At 35.4% G+C, this 19,884-nt stretch overlaps 1 pseudogene; it reads left to right on the top strand.

Annotated features, from left to right (window-relative positions):
* Positions 1-2,529: 2,529 nt before the first annotated feature.
* Positions 2,530-3,616, top strand: LOC124980656 (transcription initiation factor TFIID subunit 9-like; annotated as a pseudogene).
* The last annotated feature ends 16,268 nt before the right edge of the window (positions 3,617-19,884 follow it).

The raw sequence follows: 19,884 nt of genomic DNA on the forward strand, positions 1-19,884 counted from the left end.
CAAAGAAAATAAATTCTTTACCAGTTGCTTTACCAATAAACATTCTATAGCTTAATAATTTTTTATTTCTTTTAGAAGGGCATCTACTCAAGTAGGCAATCATTTCAGAATCCTATTCTGAACACTTTTTTTATGTCTTTGAAAAGGACAAGCTCCGAACACAGCTTTTCAAGCTTTATCCATAAAATTAACAAGACTGGACAAAATGTGAAAAAAAACTGCCAAAAGGCCAGTCTAACACTTTTATTTTCCTGTGTGTAATCTGTCTCCTCTTTTACTATAAAGAGCAAAGCCAATGAATTAAATTATTTCCCAGTTCCAACCTTTTCTCATAAAACTCAGCTGTAAGCCAGAGTTGTAGCCCTTCGGTAGAGGGCTTGCCTTGTAAATGTGAGGCACTGGGTTCAATCCTTAGCACCACATTAAAATAAATAAAGATATTGTGTCCATCTACAACTAAAATATAATTTTTTTAAAAACTCACCTGTTACACAATATCTGCTTAAAGATTGCTGACTGACAGTGAGTCTAGTGTGTACTTGTAGAGGACCTTGGGCCCACTGCCACACCTACCATAACATCCCAAATGTTTTTGTTTTTTGGTGATGCTGGTGATTGAACCCAGGGCCTTGTGCATGCTAGACAAGCACTCTACTCACTGAGCTATATCCTCAGTGCCCTCCCAAATGTTTTATTCCCAAGTTTTTCTTGGTCTATGCTACCAGCTGCATTACTAATCCAGTAGTTTCCTGTCTGAATTTCTGCTAGAAATTTTTTTGTTTTGCTTTGTTTTGTTTTGGTGGTGGTGGGGATTTAACCCAGGACCTTGCATACTTCACCCCTAGCCCCTGTTGGAAAGTCTTAAGTGCCTCTGCCTCTTTGGCTAGACCTGGAGTGATCATATGATGTTTTGCCCAAACTCAGACAGTTTTAGAGTGAAAGGAGACAATATTCATTTGCCTGATAACAGGCATGAACCAAGCCTCCCTGAACCAAGGGGGACTAATGGTCATTTTAGCTAGAGGTAGTAGAAGTAATGAAATTATAAGTCTGCCCCATTACATATTGCAGGGTTTTTTCCTATTATGCTGAATTCCCCAAAATCAAGGAAGTAATGGACATGCTCCATTAAAACAATTTCTTATTTTCATCTATAAACCTATTTACCATCCCTTGTGCCGAAAGGTGGTTGTATTTTACTATTCCAAGATCATACTTCTTCCTGCAAAGTATGACTTCCTTAAATCAATCTTGCCACTAAACTCAGAGGTCTTTTTTGTCAGTCCCAATCTTATTATCATATAGGAAAGCAATATAAATGATGGGAAAACACCAACAGAGTTAGAGGGTAGGAAAATTTCTGTAATAGAAAAGTGAGTGGAAATTTACAGAAATAATTCCAAAAACACAGGGAGAAAGCACAGCATGCTGGAGGTACCGGCTTTACACATTCTCATAAGGACTTACAGATGATACTGTTTATGCAGGATGAGGTCCTCCAGGCATGAATTGTTCAAGTTTGCCCTGCCAAGGGAGACTTAATTTCCTGGTTCTAGAGCCTCTGAGTATTGCCTCTTGTTCACCAAAGAAATCCTAGCACAAACCTCAAGATTTAATGTGAAACTAGGTAAAGTGGATTTCATTTTCCTAGGTTTAATATCCTTCAGCACACCCAGATTCTCCGTATCTGTGTGTTCACTTCTAGTTTTCCAGTCTTATAATTTTCTTAATAATAGTAAATCTTAATTTATGTTAAATGTTCCCTTTTTTTTCTTTTGGCCTAGTGTTGAACCCAGGGTCACTTTATCAATGAGTTATATCATCCCCAGTCATTTTTGTTTTTTCTTATGAGACAGGGTCTCACTAAATAGCTGAGGTTGACATCAAACTTGGACTTATCCTGCCTCAGCCTCCAAATTGCTGGGGCTACAGGTATGTGCCAACTTGTCTGGTTAAATGTTCCTTTTTTTTTTTTTTTTTTTTTCCACTACCTGGGAGTCCAGGAATTGAATGCAGGGAATGCAGAGACATTTTACCACTGAACCACATCTCTAGCCTAGTCCATTGTTTTAGTTTTTGTTTTTTAATTTTGAAACAAGGTCTCAGTTGCTTAGGGCCTCGCTAATTTATGATGAGGCTGACCTTGAACTTGTGATCCTCCTGCTTCAGATCCCAAGCTACCTGGATTACAGGCATATGCCACCATGTTCAGCCAAATATTCCAATTTTTAAATGATGGCCCATAGTTATAAGTTTGAATCACCAGAAAAGACCATCAAAAACAAATTCTTTTAATTATCTCTAACATTGTTATAGGACCTTGCCTTGTATCACAGTGGGTGCACATTGTCTTTTACTATCCTTTTTTTATATAGGTGAACACAATATCTTTATTTTTATGTGGTGCTGAGGATCGAACCCAGGGCCTCACGCATGTTAGGTGAGCACACTACCACTGAGCCACAGCCCCCACCCAGGCCATCAAAATTAATCAGCAGGGTTGGGGTTGTAGCTTAGTGGTAGAGCACTTGCCTACCATTAGGTCCAATCCCCAGCACCACATAAAAAATAAATAAATAAAGGTATTGTGTCTATCTACAACGAAAAAAAAAAATACATTAAAAAAAAAAAAAAGAGGCTTCCAGTGGTGTGCTGGAGCAGTGGTGGCATGAGCCCAGGCGCTTCTACCCTCAGGTACAGGACTATGTTACTTACAAACAGTCTGCTCACTAGTACACCAGGAACTTGCATCAAGGTCAGGACTGAAATATATTAATGTGTTGATTTAACTTGAGAAGTTTGGTCACCAGATATCATGGAGTCTGGCAAGATGGCTTCTCCCAAGAGCATGCTGAAAGATGCACAGATGATGACATGAATCCTAAAGGATATGGGGATTATAGACTATGACCCAAGAGTTATAAATTGGAGGTTGGAGTTTACGTTCTGATATGTGACCACAATTCTAGATGATGCTAAAATTTATTCAAGCCATGCAAAGAAGGCTACTGTTGATGCAGATGATGTGTGATTGGCAATCCAGTGTGGAGCTGACCACTCTTTTACCTTTCCTCCCCCAAGAGATGTTTTATTAGATATTGCAAAGCAAAGAAATCAAACCCCTTTGCCATTGATCAAGCCATATTCAGGTCCTACCTTGCCATCTTATAGATATTGCTTAACAGCTCCAAACTATAGGCTCAAGTCTTTACAAAAAAGTCACCTACTACTGTGGGAAGAATAACAGCCACGGGGATAAGTGTTGGTTCAGTTATTAGCAGAACAAATTGCACCAATCTGACAAACCATGTCTGTTTCAACGGAAGTAGGGGCTCCAGTATCCCAGGGCAAAGATTTACAGTATAGAGGCCTGTTTCAGTTTCCTGCTGTAAAAGCCCCAATTCCTGCAACATCAGCAGCTCAGAATGATCTAATTAATCCATTAATTGAGTTAAAAAACATTCTTATTACCAATAATATGGTATCATCACAGAATACTGCCAATGAATTATCCAATGCATCAAAAAGAAAACGTGAAGATGATGATTATGATAATTTGTAATCTAGCTTGATCCATGTGCCCTGTACACTTAGCCTTGAATTCAGTGTACTAAAATTAAAGAAGCATGCTGAATGTTTTCAACTTGTATTTTACAAATTTTCTTATTTAATGAGTATTTAATGCGTAAATAATAGATGCTATTCTTTTCTATTGAAATGTTGGATTTTCTTTAATAGGACCAGTAATGGTTTTTCATCAGCCTTTACATGAATAAATAAAGCTGTTGTTCACTGAATAAAAATAATTAGCAGACTCATGAGTGCCTTCTAGCACACTCATGGGTTGTATAACTATCAAGTTCAATTATGTTTATTTCTAAGCCTCTTTTTGCCAGTTGTCATTGTAATTATATAATTTATCACACTGAAGTGTCAACATTAAAAAGAAAAGTTTGATTTTTCTATCAAGATTGAGTACTTTGGAAAGACTTGCTAAAATAAGGGTACCAAAAATTGCTGTCAAATAAAATGGACAAAATAGCTATAAAAGATTGGAAGATGCCTTAGTTTGGGTACCCCCAAAAGCAAACCCTGAGGCAAAAGCTTATGGGCTATTTCCTTGGTAAGACATGAAGTATCAGAGAGCAAGAATAGGAGCTTCCAGAGTGAAACAGATTCAGAAGGAAACCCTGTGTGAGGGTGCAGTATCAGGTCTGTCACCAGTAAGTACAATTAAATGCTTAATCTCATGGACAAATCTCTGAGAAATCATTAAAAGCTGCCTCAGGGCAGTATGGGTGGGATGCCAGGTTGGGAAGAAAGGGTGAAGAACTTACCTTCCAGTTCTTACCTGTTACTCCTCAAAGGCTCACCTCTAGAATATATCTCTCCATAATTTCCAGATTGCGCAGGCAGAATTCATCCTAACATCAACAGGCAGGAAGCAATGGGGACACAGGGCAACACAAAAAAGTTCTTTTAGGCAGCATGAAGTTTCAGAGTCCACACAGAAATCTTGGTAGTCGTGGCTAGAACAAGAGAGGAGTGAGGACAAGAGAATGAATTGGCAAAGGCTGTCTGGCCAAAGGAATTAGTAACTGAAAAAATTTGGAGGGATTCTGGGCCCAAATTTGCTCATACATGGATTTTTTAAAAAAATACCAATTCTGGGGACTGGGAGTGTAGCTCCATGGTAAGAGTGCTTGCTTAGGACCAGGGTTCATTCCCTGGCAAAGAAAAAAAAAATTGAGAAGTATTAACCACTAAGTGTGGTTTATGCCAGAAAGATGGTAGAAAATAATAATCAGCAAACAAAGCTAAAGTAAAAAACTTGACTTTATTTTGAAGATACTTAAATGAAAACGCTCATATTTTAAATTGGCATAGAATGTTTTTAGATTGTATATATCTTTACATAATTCCTTTTTAACAACATGTATGTGTTAGTTAAAAAGGTTTGAACCCAGAGCCTCATGCATGTTCAACACATATTCTACCATCAAGCTATACCTCCAGCCCCTTAACTGACTTTTAAAAATAACTAACCTACCAACTAACCTACCTTCCTTGATGTCAGATAATAGAACTTTATTCTTTATAAAACATTAATCCTTATTGCTCTTTCATAATAGTTTTATTGATCTATAATACACATACTATAAAATTAACCCTGTCAAAGTATATACTTCTTAAAGGTGTACAACATCATCATCACTACTTAATTCCGGAATATTTTTATTCCGCCCAAAGAGACCTGTATACATTAACAATCACTCCCATGTCCTCCTCCCCTAAGCCCTGGCAATCACTAATCAACTTTCTGACTCTATGGATTTGCCTAAAATTTCTACCTTTAAGCTGTTCTCAATAATGCTCTGTAAACATTGGGGTATAAGTTGTTGTGTAGACATATTTTTTCAGTTCTTCTAGGTAAACCCTTAGAAGTAGAATACAGGGTCAGATGGTAATTCTGTGTAACTTTTTGAGGAACTTTCCACTCTTCCTAGCAGCTATACCATTTTACATTCCTACCACAATGTTGAAGAGTTTCAGTTTCTCAAAATTCTGGTCAAATGCTATCATTTAAAAGTGTCCCCCCATGGCCCATGTGTTAAAGACTTGGTCACCAGCCTGTGGCACTATTGGGAGGTGGTGGAACCATTAAGAGGTAGGGCCTGGTAGAAGGAAAAGTTAGGTCATTAGGGATGTGGCCTTGAAGGGAAGGGAATCTTGGGAACCTAACTACTTTCTCTCTCTCTCTCTCTCTCTCTCTCTCTCTCTCTCTCTCTCTCTCTCTCTCTCTCTCTCTCTCTTCTTCATGGTCTCCATAATGTGGGCTGTGTAGCTCCACAACACCCTGCCATGATATTCTATTTATTTGTTGGTTACTTTTAGTTGTACATGACAGTAGAATCCATTTTTATATAATTATATAAGCATGGAATATATCTTACTCTAGTTAGGATCCCATTCTTGTGGGATTCACTGTGATGTTTTCATATATGTACATTGGAAAATTATGTTGGATTCATTCCACTGTTTCCTTTTCCTATCTTGCCCCACTTCTCTCCATTCCTCATTGTCTAATCTACTGAATATCTATTCTCCTCCCTGCCACCTTATTGTGGGTTAGCTTCCACATATCAGGGAAAACATTTGACCTTTTACTTTTTGGGAATGGGTAATTTCATTTAGCATGACACAGGCCTGGAAGCAATGGAACCAGCTGACCATGAACCTCTGAAACCATGAGCCATGCATCTACATGGGAGTCTCTCTACTCTGATCTATTGACCTACTTGTCAGTATTTTCACCAGTATCATGCTGTTTCAGTTACTACAAACTTATAACATGTCTTAACATCTAGTAGAGTATGCATGCCACATTATTCTTTCTCAGGACTCTCATGTCTATTCTTGACCCTGCCATATACACTTTAGAATCTGTTGTCAATTCCACAAAAGTAAACTCATTGCAATTTTGATTAGGATTATATTGACTCTGTTGACAGACTTAGAAAGAAATGACATCTTTACTATTTTTAAGTCTTCCAATACATTAATATAGTTTATTCTTCTATTTATTTAGATCATTTTCAGTCTCTTAAAGTATTTCTTGATTTTCAGTATGAAGACATCGTACATCTTTATTACTAGGTATTCGATATGTTTTGATGCTATTATAAAAGGGATATTTTTTAAACTTCATTTTAAATAATTTGATACCTAACTAGAAATGCAAGTAATTCAATTTTGTTACTTCATCTGTCCTTAATACTGTTAAATCTTATACTTGTGTTTATTGTATTGTATGGGACCTCAAGTATGTTCCTAATTTCAGAGTAAACAATTTCAACATTTCGCCATTAAGTACCATGTTTCCTGCATTTTTTAAAAAATACTCTTTCTTAAGTGGATTTTTAAAATAATAACTTTATTTTATTTAGTTTTGTATGTGGTGCTGAGGATCAAACCCAGTGCCTCATGCGAACCTGGCAAGCAATCCATCACTTAGCCACAATCTCAGTCCTTAAAAAATACTCTTAACAAATTAGTTTCTACCCCTAGTTTGATAAGAATTCTTCTTATAGTATAAGTAGAATTTTCTGAACTTTTACATCTAAATAATGATGATTTTTCTCCTTTATTCTACCATTGTGGTGAATTACCTTGGTTCATTTGTGTGTGTGTGTGTGTGTGTGTGTGTGTTAAAATAATTATACATAACTGAGATAAGTTCAATTTCATTGTCATGTATTCTTTTATATTTTGCTGGTTGTTGGCTATTATTTTGCTGATGAAGACCTTAACTTCCATGTAAGATTTATTAATTTCCAGTAGTTAAGTGTTTTTTACAACTAAAAAGTAGAATGGATAAATTGCAAAATTAGTAAAGTTATCATTGATGAGTTGTGGCACAAAGAATAGGTAAACTGAAATTCTAGGACAGTAAGAAATCTTCCTAGGTAAGCTAATAGTTGTCTTTGTTTTCTTCAGTGGGCTTGACACAGGCAGACAAGACACTACTAGAAGAAAGAGAAGCCAGTAGGATTTTTGACAGTCACACAGGGCTGATGTGACCTATCAGAAACTGGAAGAGTCCAAGACTGGTTTTTCCCTCTTGCTTAGTTTAAGGGAGACCTGTGAGACTGTGAGAGGTCAGACAGGCAGATTGAAATTCCTCATTGTCTTGTAGCACTTAAAGGGGAAAAGACCCTCATAAGGGGATGGAGTCTATAACTAACTACAACTAGTCTCTTCCTCAGTTGCATGTACACAGTGTTTAGTTTGCAAAGTACTACATACTGGGTAGTTTAGCAAACAACTATAGAGGCTAGAAGTCCTATATGAAGGTGTCAGTTGGGTTGGTTTTTTTCTGAGGTTTCTATCCTGACTTGCTGATCAAGATCTTCTTCATATTTCTTCATATGGTCTTCCTTCTCTATCTAAGCCATAATCTCCTCTTCTTATAAGGATATCCATTATGCTGGATTACAGCCCACCATAATTAACCCATTTTAATTTAATTACCTCTTTAAAGATCCTATCTTGAAATCAAATGATACTATTAGGTAGTTGGGGGTTGAGCTTGATCAAACATATGAATTTGGTAAGCAAAGGACACGATTCAGCCATAACAACAGAGGTCAAAGAGTTAAGCTCAAAACTCTTAAGGACAAAACTTTAGGTTTTAAAAACAAGCTCAATCTGGGCACAGTGGGATTACATCTGTAATCCCAGAAGCATGGGAGGCTGAGGCAGGAGGATCATGAGTTCAAGGCCATCCTCAACAACTTAGCAAGACCCTCAGTAACTCTGCAAGACCCTGTCTCTAAATAAAATATAAAAAAGTGCTGGGGATGTGGCTCAGTGGTTAAGCATTCCTAGGTACAATCCCCTGTACCAAAAATAAATAAATAAATAAATAAAAACAAGGTCTCAAAAGCCCTGACCCACTTCAGTTACTGATTGAATTGGGGTAATCTATCTTTTAGTCTATCTGCCTAACTGAGGAAAAGGAGAACCCCCAGTTATGGAAGATGTCAGTTTGAACCTTCTTTTAACATATAAGATCTGTCATTACATGCTTGCTCTGACAAGCTCAGGCTTAAATCTCAGGCTTTGTGTAAATTCTCATTTAACCCTCACAAAATCCCATCTGAGAAAAGTCTTGTGAGAGTGCATTGGAATATGTTTTGTAATTGATAAAGCATTATGGATATGTGATCCTATTATGTTCCACATGGTAAAAAAAAAAAAAAAAAAGTATAGGTCTGATTTGACATTTCTTCCTAATACCTTAGTAATCTTTCATAGTTTTGCAAAGATCTCTTACATATATATTGCCCAATTATTTAAATGTGAAGCAGACACATTAAGATTTACATCTGGCTATTTTAACATCAAGGTCTTGATCTATCCATTTTACTTGACTAATTCCTGACTTGCTGCAAATTATAACATGTTGGAACTCAACTGTCCCTTACCTCTTTGCCATACCAACTGTGATTCACCAAATTAGCTTTGCCAAATCCTAAAAAGATTTTTAATTGCAGATTTAATTTGTTTGAGTCTTTGAATTCCTTTGTTTTTCTCTTTCTTCTTGTGACAATTTTGGAGAATAGATCCTGCTAGAAATCTGCCCCTTCCATCTAAAATTTCAAAGTTATAATACTAAAGTTATTTATAATATCCTTTTATGATTTCTAACTGTCTGCAGTATTTGTAAAAAAAGGTTAGTAAATGCTAGACTCCTGAAAGTTCAGTTTATAGGCTGTGAGTATCTTCAAGTATCTTCTTTTTTCCTGATGCACCTTATCAGAGTCTAGTATTTTCATTAGCTTTTCTTTTTTTAAAAAACAAATATGTTTTGGTTGTCTTAATTTTCTTTATTGTGTACATATTTTTATTACACAAATTTTTTGCTTTTATCATTATTTTTACTTTCTTTGGGTTTCATTTCTGCTCTTTTTCTAATTTGTGTGTGTGGTTGTGTGTGTGTGTTTGTGTGTGATGCTAGGGCTCAAACCTGGGATCTCACACATACTAGGCTAGTGCTCTACCACTAAGCCAAATCACCCCCCTCTTTTTCTAATTTCTTGAAATAGATATCTAAATATCTTCCATTATCCTTAATCATTTTTTCTTTGAACAATGGCATATTTAGAAATATATTTCTTATATTTACAAATGTGCTGATTTTCTGCTTTTATTTTCCTATTTATTTCTAGCTTAATTACATTATGATAGAGAATGTACTCTATATTTTTTCACTTCTTTGATATTTGTTGAAATGTGCTTTGTGGTCCAGCATTTAGTCAAATATGCTTAATTTTTCCTACATACTTGAAAAGTTCTACTTTCCCCCCCAGTTTCTCTGTTCGTGCCTGATACTCTTGTGGTTTGTATCCTGACAAATAACCACATAATGCCATTCCCCAAGTCCAGGAATAGAATACTATGAGTACCCTAGAAACCACATACATTTGTATGCCTGTGTGATCACAGTCCTATTCTTCCCCCATGATAAACCAGCTTGACTTCTGATATAGTAACTTCCTGCTTTTCTTTATAAATTTACTGTGAATGCATCTCTAAGCAAGAGTTTGTTTTGCCTCTGTGGGCGGCGAGGATTGAACTCAGGGACACTTAACCACTAAGCTACATCTCCAGTCCTTATTTGTTCTTTTTAGTTATACATGACAGTGGAATCTATTTTGATATATTTATGCAAGCATGGAATATATCTTATTCTAAATAGGATCCCAGTCCTGTGGATGTATGTGATGGTGAGAGTCACTATGGTGTATTCATATATATACACAGGAAAGTTATGTCAGATTCATTCCATTATCTTTCCTATTCCTATATACCTTCCTTTCCCTTCATTCTCCTTTGTCAAACACATTGAACTTTTATTCTTCCCCTTATTGGGTGTTAGCATTCACATATAGGAGAGAACACTGGACCTTTGGTTTTTGAGGATTGGCTTAGCATGATAGTCTGCAGATCCATCCATTTACCGGTGAAAGTCATAAAGTATGTATATATAACATTATGTATATATAACACAATTTCTTTATCCATTCATCTGTTGGTGGGCATCTTGGTTTTTTCCATAGCTTAGCTATTATTAATTGAGCTGCTATAAACATTGATAGAGTTGCATTACTGTAGTATGCTGATTTTAACTACTTTGACTATATACTGAGAGCATGATAATGTTGGTTCCCTTCCTAATTTTTTGAGGAATCTCCATACTGCTTTCCAGAGTGGTTGCACCAGTTTGTAATCCCACCAACAATGTATGAGTGTACCTTTTCCCCACATCTTTGTCAACCTTTTTTGTTATTTCTGTATTTGATAATACCCATTCTGACTGGAGTGTGGTAAAATCTCAGTGTATTTTTATTTCGCATTTATCTAATTGCCAGAGATGTTGAACATTTTTTCATATATTTGTTTACAGTGTTCACCATTCATATTTCTTCTTTTGCAAAGTGTCCATTTAGTTTCTTTGCCCATTTTTAAAAAAATTATTTTTGGTGTTAAGCTTTTTGACTTCTTTGTATATCCTGGAAATTTAAACCTTATCCAAGGTGTGGTAGCAAAGATTTTCTCCCTTCTGTAGACTCTCTCTTCACACTCCTGATTGTTTCCTTTGCTGTGAAGAAGCTTTTTAGTCTGATACCAGCTCATTTATTGACTTTTGGTTTTGCTTCTTGTACTTTAGGAGTCTAGTTGAGGAAGGTAGTTCCTAAGCTGACATGATGGAGAGTTGGGCCTACATTTTCTTCTAGTAGGTGCAGGGTTTCTGGTCTAATACCTAAGTCTTTGATCTACTTTGAGTTGAATTTTGTGCAGGGTGAGAGGGATTAAGTTTCATTCTACTACATATGAATTTCCAGTTATCCCAGCACCATTTGCTGAAGAGTCTATCTTTTCTCCAATGTATGATTTTGGTGCCTTTTTTCTGGTATGATATAACTGTATTTATGTGCATTTGTCTCCATGACTTCTATTCTATTCCACTGGTCTTCATGCCTGTTTTGGTGCCAATTCTATGCTGTTTTTGTTACTATAGCTCTGTGTATAAGTTAAGGTGCTGTATGGTGATACTATACACTTTGATTTTCTCACTAATGATAGCTTTGGCTAATTGTGACCTCTTATTTTTCCAAATTAGTTTTGTGACTGCTTTCTATTTCTATGAAGAACATAATTAGAATTTTAAAAGGAATTGCATTAAATCTGTATAGTGCCTTTGGTAGTAGGACCATTTTGACAATATTAATTCTGCCTATCCAAGAACATTCTTTTCATCTTCTGAGGTCTTCTCCAATTTCTTTCCTTAGTGTTCTGTAGCTTTCATTGTAGACGTCTTTCTATAGTTAGATTGATTCCCAAGTTGTTTTGTTTTGTTTTATTTTATGCTATTGTGAATGGGATTGTTTTCCTAATTTCTCTTTCAACTGAGTCATCATTGATGTATAGGAATGCAATTGATTTATGGGTTTTAATTTTTGTATTCTGCTACTTTGCTGAATTTATGAGTTCTAGAAGTTTTACAGTGGAGTTTTTGGGTCTTTTAAATATAGGATCTTGTCATTGGCAAACGGAGATAGTTTGAGCTTTTCTTTTCCTATTAATATCCCTTTAATTTCTATCTTTTTCCTAATTGCTCTGGCTAGAGGTTCAAGGACTATGTTGAATAGAAGTGGTGACAGAGGGCCTCCCTGTCTTCTTCCAGTTTTTAGAAGGAACGCTATCAGATTTCTCTCCATTTAGAATGATGTTGGCCTTTGGTTTTTTGCATATAGATTTTACAATGTTGAGGTATATTTCTACTATCCCTATTTTTTCCAGTGTTTTAAACATGAATGGATGCTGTATTTTGTCAAATGCTTTTTCTGCATCTATTAAGATAATCATGTGATTCTTGTCTTTAAGTCTATTTATGTGGTGAATTACATTTATTAGTTTCCAAGGTTGACCAACTTTGCATCCCTGTGATGAAACCCACATGATCATGGTGCACTGTCTTTTTAATATGTTTTGTATGCAGTTTGCCAGTATTTTATTAATATTTTTGCATCTGTGTTCATTAGGGATATTGGTCTGAAGTTTTCTTTCCTTAATGTGTCTTTGTCTGGTTTTGGTATCAGGGTGATAGAATGAGTTTGGAAGAGTTCCCTCTTTTTATAGTTCACAGAATAGTTTAAGGAAGATTGATGTAAGTTCTTCTTTAAAGGTCTGCTGGAACTCAGCTGAGAATCCATCCAGTGCTGAGCTTTTTTTGTTGGTAGGCTTTTGATAATGTCTTTAATTTCATTACTTGAAATTGATCTATCTCAATTTTTATATCTTCCTGGTTCAATTTGGGTAGATGATATGTCTCTAGAAATTTGTCAATATCTTCATGACTTTCTATTTTATTGGAGTATAAAATTTTTAAATCATTTCTGATTATCCTCTATATTTCAGTAGTGTCTATAGTGATATTTCCTTTCTCATCACAAATTTTAATAATTTGAGTCTTTCCCTCTTTTTCTTGATTAGTTTGGCTAAGTGTCAGTTTATTTTTTCAAAGAACCAACTTTTTGTTTCATTGATTTTTTAATATTTTATTTCAATTTCATTGAATTCAGTTCTGATTTTAATTATTTCCTCTCTTGTACTGATTTTGGTGTTGATTTTTTTCTTTTTTTTCTAGGGCCTGAGATGTAATGCTAAATTAATATTTAGCTTCTATTTTAATGAATGAGCTCAATGCTATGAACTTTCCTTTTGGAACCTCCTTCATAGTGTCCCAGATACTTTGATATGTTGTATCACTATTCTCATTTACCTCTAAATATTTTTTTGCTTCACCCTTGGTTTCTCCTGCTACCCATTCTCATTCAATAGCATATTATTTAGTCTCCAGGTGTTAAAATAGTTTCTATTTTTTATCATTGATTTCTAATTTCATTCTATTATGATCTGATAGATTGCAAGGTATTCTCTCCACATCCCTCTCTTTTCCTTTATAATTTTCTAAGAGTTCCTTTGTGGCCTAAGATATGCTTTATTTTAGAAAATGATTCATGTGCTACTGAAAATAAAGTATTCAGTCATTGATGGATGAAATGTTCTATATTTGTTTGTTAAGTCTGAATTATTAATTGTATTTATTAGTTCTATAGCTTCTTTATTTAGTTTTTGTTTGGAGGCTTCTATTTAGTGATGAGAGAGGCATGGTAAAGTTACCCAGTATTATTGTATTGTGATCTATTTGATTCTTGAAATTGAGAAGGGTTTGTTTGATGTATGTATATGCTCCACTGGGGCATAAATATTTATTATTGTTATATCTTGTTAATGTATAATTCCCTTGATGTATGAAATGAACTTCTTGGTTCCTTCTGATTAACTTTGGCTTGAAGTCCACTTTCTATGATGTGAGGATAGAAACCCCTGCTTGTTTATGAGATCTATGTGAATAATATGTTTTTTCCCATCCTTTTACCATCAGTCTGTGGATGTCTTTGCCTGTGAGGTGAGTCTCTTGGAGACAGAGTCTTGTTGGGTCTTGTTTTTTATCCACTCTGCCAGTCTATGTCTTTTGATTGATGTATTTAGGCCATTTACATTCAATATGATTCTTGAGATATGATTTTTATTCCCTGTCATTTTGATTTATTTCTGGTTTTTCATTTGAATTAGTTTGTCCTTTGATTGACTGTTATTCTAGTGTAGTTCCTTCCTTTGCTGGTTTTGACTTTTATTTTTCCGTTATTCTTCATGAAATATTTTATTGAGTAAGTTATATAATGCAGGCTTTCTAGTTGTGAATTCTTTTAACTTTTGTTTATTGTGGAAGGTTTCTATTTCATCTTCAATTCCAAAGCTTAATTTTGCTGGGTATAGTATTCTTGGTTGGCATCCATTTTCTTTTAGAGTTTGGTGTACATTATCCCAAAATCTCCTAGCTTTTAGGGTATGGGTTAAGAATGTGGATTGATTTTCCTCTAAATGTTTTTCTCTAACAGTTTTAAAAATTCTATCTTTATGTTAAGTATTTTCATAATAATGTGCCTTGGTGTGAATCTGTTGTAATTTTGTATATTTGGAGTTCTGTAGGCCTCCTGTATTTGATTTTCCATTTTATTCTTAAGGTTTAGGAAATTTTCTGATATTATTTCATTGAAAAGGTTGTACATTCCTTTAGTTTATATTTCAGAGCCTTCATCTATCTTGATGAATCTTAAATTTGACATTTTCATATTATCCCATATTTCTTGAAAATTGTGTCCATGATCTCTTAACATATTTCTCCATAGTCAACTTCATTTTCAAGAATATAATCTTGTCTGGTTTTGTCTTCATTGCCTGAAACTCTATCTTTCAAGTGGTCTACACTGTTGGTGATTCTTTCCATTGAATATTTAATTTGGGTTCATTGATTCCTTCATTTTGAGGATTTTATGTTTGATTCTTTTTCAGAACCTCTATCTCTTTATTGAAGTGATCTTTCACTTCCTGTATTTTCTCTCTAATTTCACTCCTCACATCATCTTTTACTTCACAGATCAGTTTAATTGTGAAAATTCTAAATTCCTTTTTGACATTTCCTCCACTGTGGTGTCAATGGATTCTGTTATTGAGGTATTTTGGTTTATTGGGGATGGTTTGTTCCTTTACTCTTTCATATTGTTTGTATTTGTCTTTTGATTGATGAGTTTCTACCTCTATCTGAAGGTAGCAGAGTTTTTGAACCTGAAGGTTTCTAGTACTTCATGGTTTCAGGGGAGACAAATAATAACAACCAATGCAAACAATATACAGCATTAAATTAAATATTTAATTCCTTCTATGACATCTATAACGTTAATTGGTGGAGTAAAAAGAGTGAAAGAGAGAACACTAGAATTTTGCTGTTAGCAAAAGAAAAAAGAGAATCAAAGAAACAGACCAGTGAAATACAATACAAAACAAAACCAAAATATACCAACCAAAAACACTATCTCTTAAAAAAGTCATGAAAGATAACTACCTTCAAAAAATACCAGAAATGAAGCAGAGAGACAATTATATGTGTAAATGTCCATTAACAATTCAGCAAACAATCAAAAGAGAGAGAGAGAGAGAGAGAGAGAGAGAAGATGAAAATAAAATAATTTTTTAAATGTTCTTGATGAAAAATTAAGGAATTGTTTCCATCGTAGTGGTCTAAAATTGTCAGTGAGAATATATGTTCCTTGTCTTTTCCCAAATGTCTGTCTTTTTTTTTTTTTTTTTTTTGAGGCATGTATTGTGTGCACAAGAGTAGTGGCCGCAGGATGTCAAATCCTTCCTCTTCTTGTTTTGCTCATCAAGTTGCTAGTTGGAGTTAAAAATTTGCACTTCCCTTCCTGGCAGTATGACGGTGGGCTCACTGTAGAGTTCTGTGAGAGTTCCATAGGCGGAGCGCCTGAAGGCAGAGTTTAAGTCTAAGTAGGTGCCAGGTGCTTTGTTGAATGGTGATTGCTTTGAAGATTTTAAATGATCACACCTCCAGGGCCTGGAAGGTGACAATCAACGCTGGGAGACTGTACCTCAGGAGTCTTGCCTGAGTTCCACTGGTGTGGCAGAGAGCCAATCCTTTGCCCCCTCTGCCACCCGAGGATTCCACCTTTCCCGGATTCTCAGGCTCAGTCCCCAAGCACAGAATCCCTCTCACCCTCAAGATCAAATTCCCTGCCCACCCCAGCTGGTCCTGTGGACTGCCAGACACAAAGTCAGGGAGAGTGACTCCACCTGTATTCTGCTGGGTAAAATACTCTGGCCTGATTTCCTCCTGGTCAGAATAGGCACACTCTGCATGAGGCAGCACCTCTAGGTCTGTTTTATGGACCTAGTTCAGATTTCCCAGGTCTGGTCTCCTGGACTCCATAGCCCAGGCCACAGTGGCACTGCGGCAAGATGGGTCTTGCCTTGGCTCTCTGCATACAACTGGGAGACGTGCAGCATCTTTCCTGCAGGAGGATATAGTGTAGCACACCCTCTGGATCAGTTCGGCAGCATCCTTGATCTCTCATTTCTCTGTACCAAGACATGCCACAGTGCCACCTGAAATGTGGGTTCTCTTAGTTCTTCTCCTTGCTTTTCCCACAGTGAATCAACTCCAGCAGTCCCTGGTGCCAGCAGTGAACCTTCTTCTTTTATCTTATTGTATCCAGTCTTCTGAGTCCCTGAGTTGTTCAGTATTAAATCCTGGTAAAATGCCTCTTTCACCCACCTTACTGAGAAACTGTTTATCCACTCTTTGGTTTCACACCACAGAGCACTTGAAAAGCAACCTCCTCTACTCTGCCATCTCCCATGAGTCCTACAGCCCTTTTTAACTTTTTATTTTGAGACAGGGTCTTGCTAAGTTGCCAAGGCTGGCCTTGAACTTGCAAACCTACTGCCTCAGTTTCCGAGTCTGGGATTATAGGTGGGTGCCGCCAAGACTGGCCTACTTTTGCCTCTTTTAAAACATTATATAAATATAATTTCGTTATTTATATTGTTTTCATCATTTTTTAACTCAACATTAGGTATATACAATTCATTTTTATCTCCAATTTGTTCCTTTTCTTTATGTTTTAGATGGTTTTTATTATGGTATTGTTTCCAATTGTATTAAAATTTACTTATCCATTCTATACCTGGTACACGTTTAGGTTGTTTGTACTTGGGCCAGTTATTAGCAATACTTCCTGAATGTTCTTTTACGTACATCTAGATGCACATATGCATTTGTTTCTTTAGATCTACATCTTAGAATAAATTTGGGGGGTTAGAAGTTTAAGTATATGTTTACCTTTTTTGGATGCCACACTATTTTTCAGAAAGAGTATACTAATTTGTAATCCCAATAACAGTGTTTGCGAGTTTCTACTGCTCCATTTACTCCACACTTAATTTTTTTTCTAATCTAATAGGTGTTATATCCAGGTTTATTTTAATTAGCTCTTCTCTATTACTAAAGGTAGATCTTCTCTTTGCTTATTGGTCATTTGGATGTCCCTTTTTTGTAAATTGCCTATTAAGTTATCTTACCTGTTTATTTGCCTGTTTGTCCTATCAGTTTTGAATATTAATGCTTACTAAGCATTCTTAATTATAAGTAATGCAAATATCTTCTACTTTTTTACTGTGTAACACCTAATGGAGTATTTTTAGGCACAGAATGAACTTCTTAATTTTAATGTGGTTGAGTTTATCAGTCTTTCATTCTATAGTTGTGATAGTTTGCATTTAAAATCCCTTGCTATTCTGGAGCCATGAAAATATTCTTCTACATTCTTTTCTAAGAGCATTATAATTTTTCCTTCCTTAGGCTAGATCTTCAGTCTACCTAACATTGATTTTCATGTTCTTTTACTCCATAACCATTTTATTCATATCTTCTCTGTGTTTTGTCTGCTGTTTATGCAGATTCTCATTAATAGTGGCTTGCCTTGCCTTCTCATGAACTTGATAGTCTTTGGTTATAAGTTCATTGATTGAAATAAATCTGTGAACATTCCATAGCCCCAAACTCAGAACATTCTTCTCCAGAGAATATTTATTTCTGCTTTGGTTTATAGGCAAATATGCCACCATTCAAGGACCACTTCAGTATCTTGGCTGAGTTCATCCTTCCCATTTTGTGTTGGCCACAGCCAACAGTAGCAGTGCTACTATCAGCATTTCACTCAGAATGATTTTGGTTTGGGATTTTTTTGTTAGTTTTTTGTTTGGAGGTGAAAGGTCTTCGGAGAACTCCCTATTTTATGAGAGACCAAAAATGCTGCAAAGAAATGGGTCCTATCCAAGGTCTAATTGTTCTTTAGCAGAAGGATGCCTCAGTGCACCTAGCCATCCATAACAACACATTTGTCCCTAATAAAATATTTTGCTTATTGCTCCAGATCATTACAGAATGTCTTCATTCTTGTGTATGGTTGTATAAATAATCTGCTGTATGGAATTTATTTAACCAGTTTCCCAATGATAGACCTACACATTAAATTCAATTATTTACTACTATAAGCAATGTTGCAATATCATTTCACACCTATGTATGTATATCTCTATTATAAATTCCTACAAATAGAATTACCATATCATGTTGCCCTGTAGAGGTTGTACGAATTTATCATTTTATATTGTTTATAAATACTAAAAAATACATGGAATGTTTGCTTCATACAATTCTAAATAATATTCTACATTGCTTTCTGCAATGTTACAATCTGGAAATTTCACTGAAATAATGAAAAAGATTGTATGAGATTAGGGGGTGGGAAACCTTTTCAGGTATACATGGAATATTATGCAAAATCAATCAAATAGTGGGTCATAAAGCAAGTTTGTAAACTTAAAGAATAAACATAAAGAACATAAAGAACAATTAAACATAAAGAATCTCTATCAAGAACCAATTTTTACAAAGATTTATTACTGTTGTACTTTTAACCTAATCAATAAATTTGTGAGTCCTTTACTTTAAAATAATTTAAAATAGGCATGCATGTCTGACATTTTATAGTGGATTAGATATAATGGAATCGAAGGTACAAAATTAAAATTGGCAATAGATTCTCTTATTACCATTGCACTGAAGAGTTGAAAGCACTTTCCAATGCTATTTTATGATAGAAAATTATCCCAGCCTCTTAAGCATTCATAAATTAAATATATCTAAACCTTAAGATTATAATCAATAATCATCAACTTAGTACATAAATTAAACTGAACTCCATTTCTTACTTTAAGGTTACAGTAGTAAAATCTTTTGGAAGCAAATAAGGGGAAAGGATTTTAATGTCTTCTAAGTTTTCTAATTTAGAACATTTTAGCAACTAATGCAGAATATCTACAAAGTAAAGCAAGTTCATGCCATTGTTACTTTCATGTCTTTAGGATCTGATAATTGTACATGAATGTGACCAGCCGTATACATTATAGTTTCTCTGTTGAGTATTAAATAAATGCTTCCTGCTATCAGAAGAGCCAAAAAGTTACTAGACCCTTGTTTTAGCATTTTAGACTTAAGTCATCATCCTGATATACCTCAAAGGCATATTTATTATCTAAAAGCTGGAAAGGGCTTGGAGGATTTTCTAGAAGCTGGGTTTGTTGTATCTTGGAACACAACTGAATCTGGACTTGGTCTGAGTCATTAAAATGATCTGGGATGCACTAGTGCCTACAGTTGCTGATTCTTAGAGTTAATCTGCCTACCAGGTTAAGGGGGACAGACATGGCCATGAGTGGATGCCAGACCAGCAGACAGAACATGGTATCCGAAAGTTATGGCCACAAATAATGGAAGACCAAATCAGAAACAGGAAAATGTAAACTCCATTTTATAAAACTGGTCCTGGCTACCAC

The sequence above is a fragment of the Sciurus carolinensis genome, chromosome 3 (assembly GCF_902686445.1).
Source record: "Sciurus carolinensis chromosome 3, mSciCar1.2, whole genome shotgun sequence".
Taxonomy (NCBI): Eukaryota; Metazoa; Chordata; class Mammalia; order Rodentia; family Sciuridae; genus Sciurus; species Sciurus carolinensis.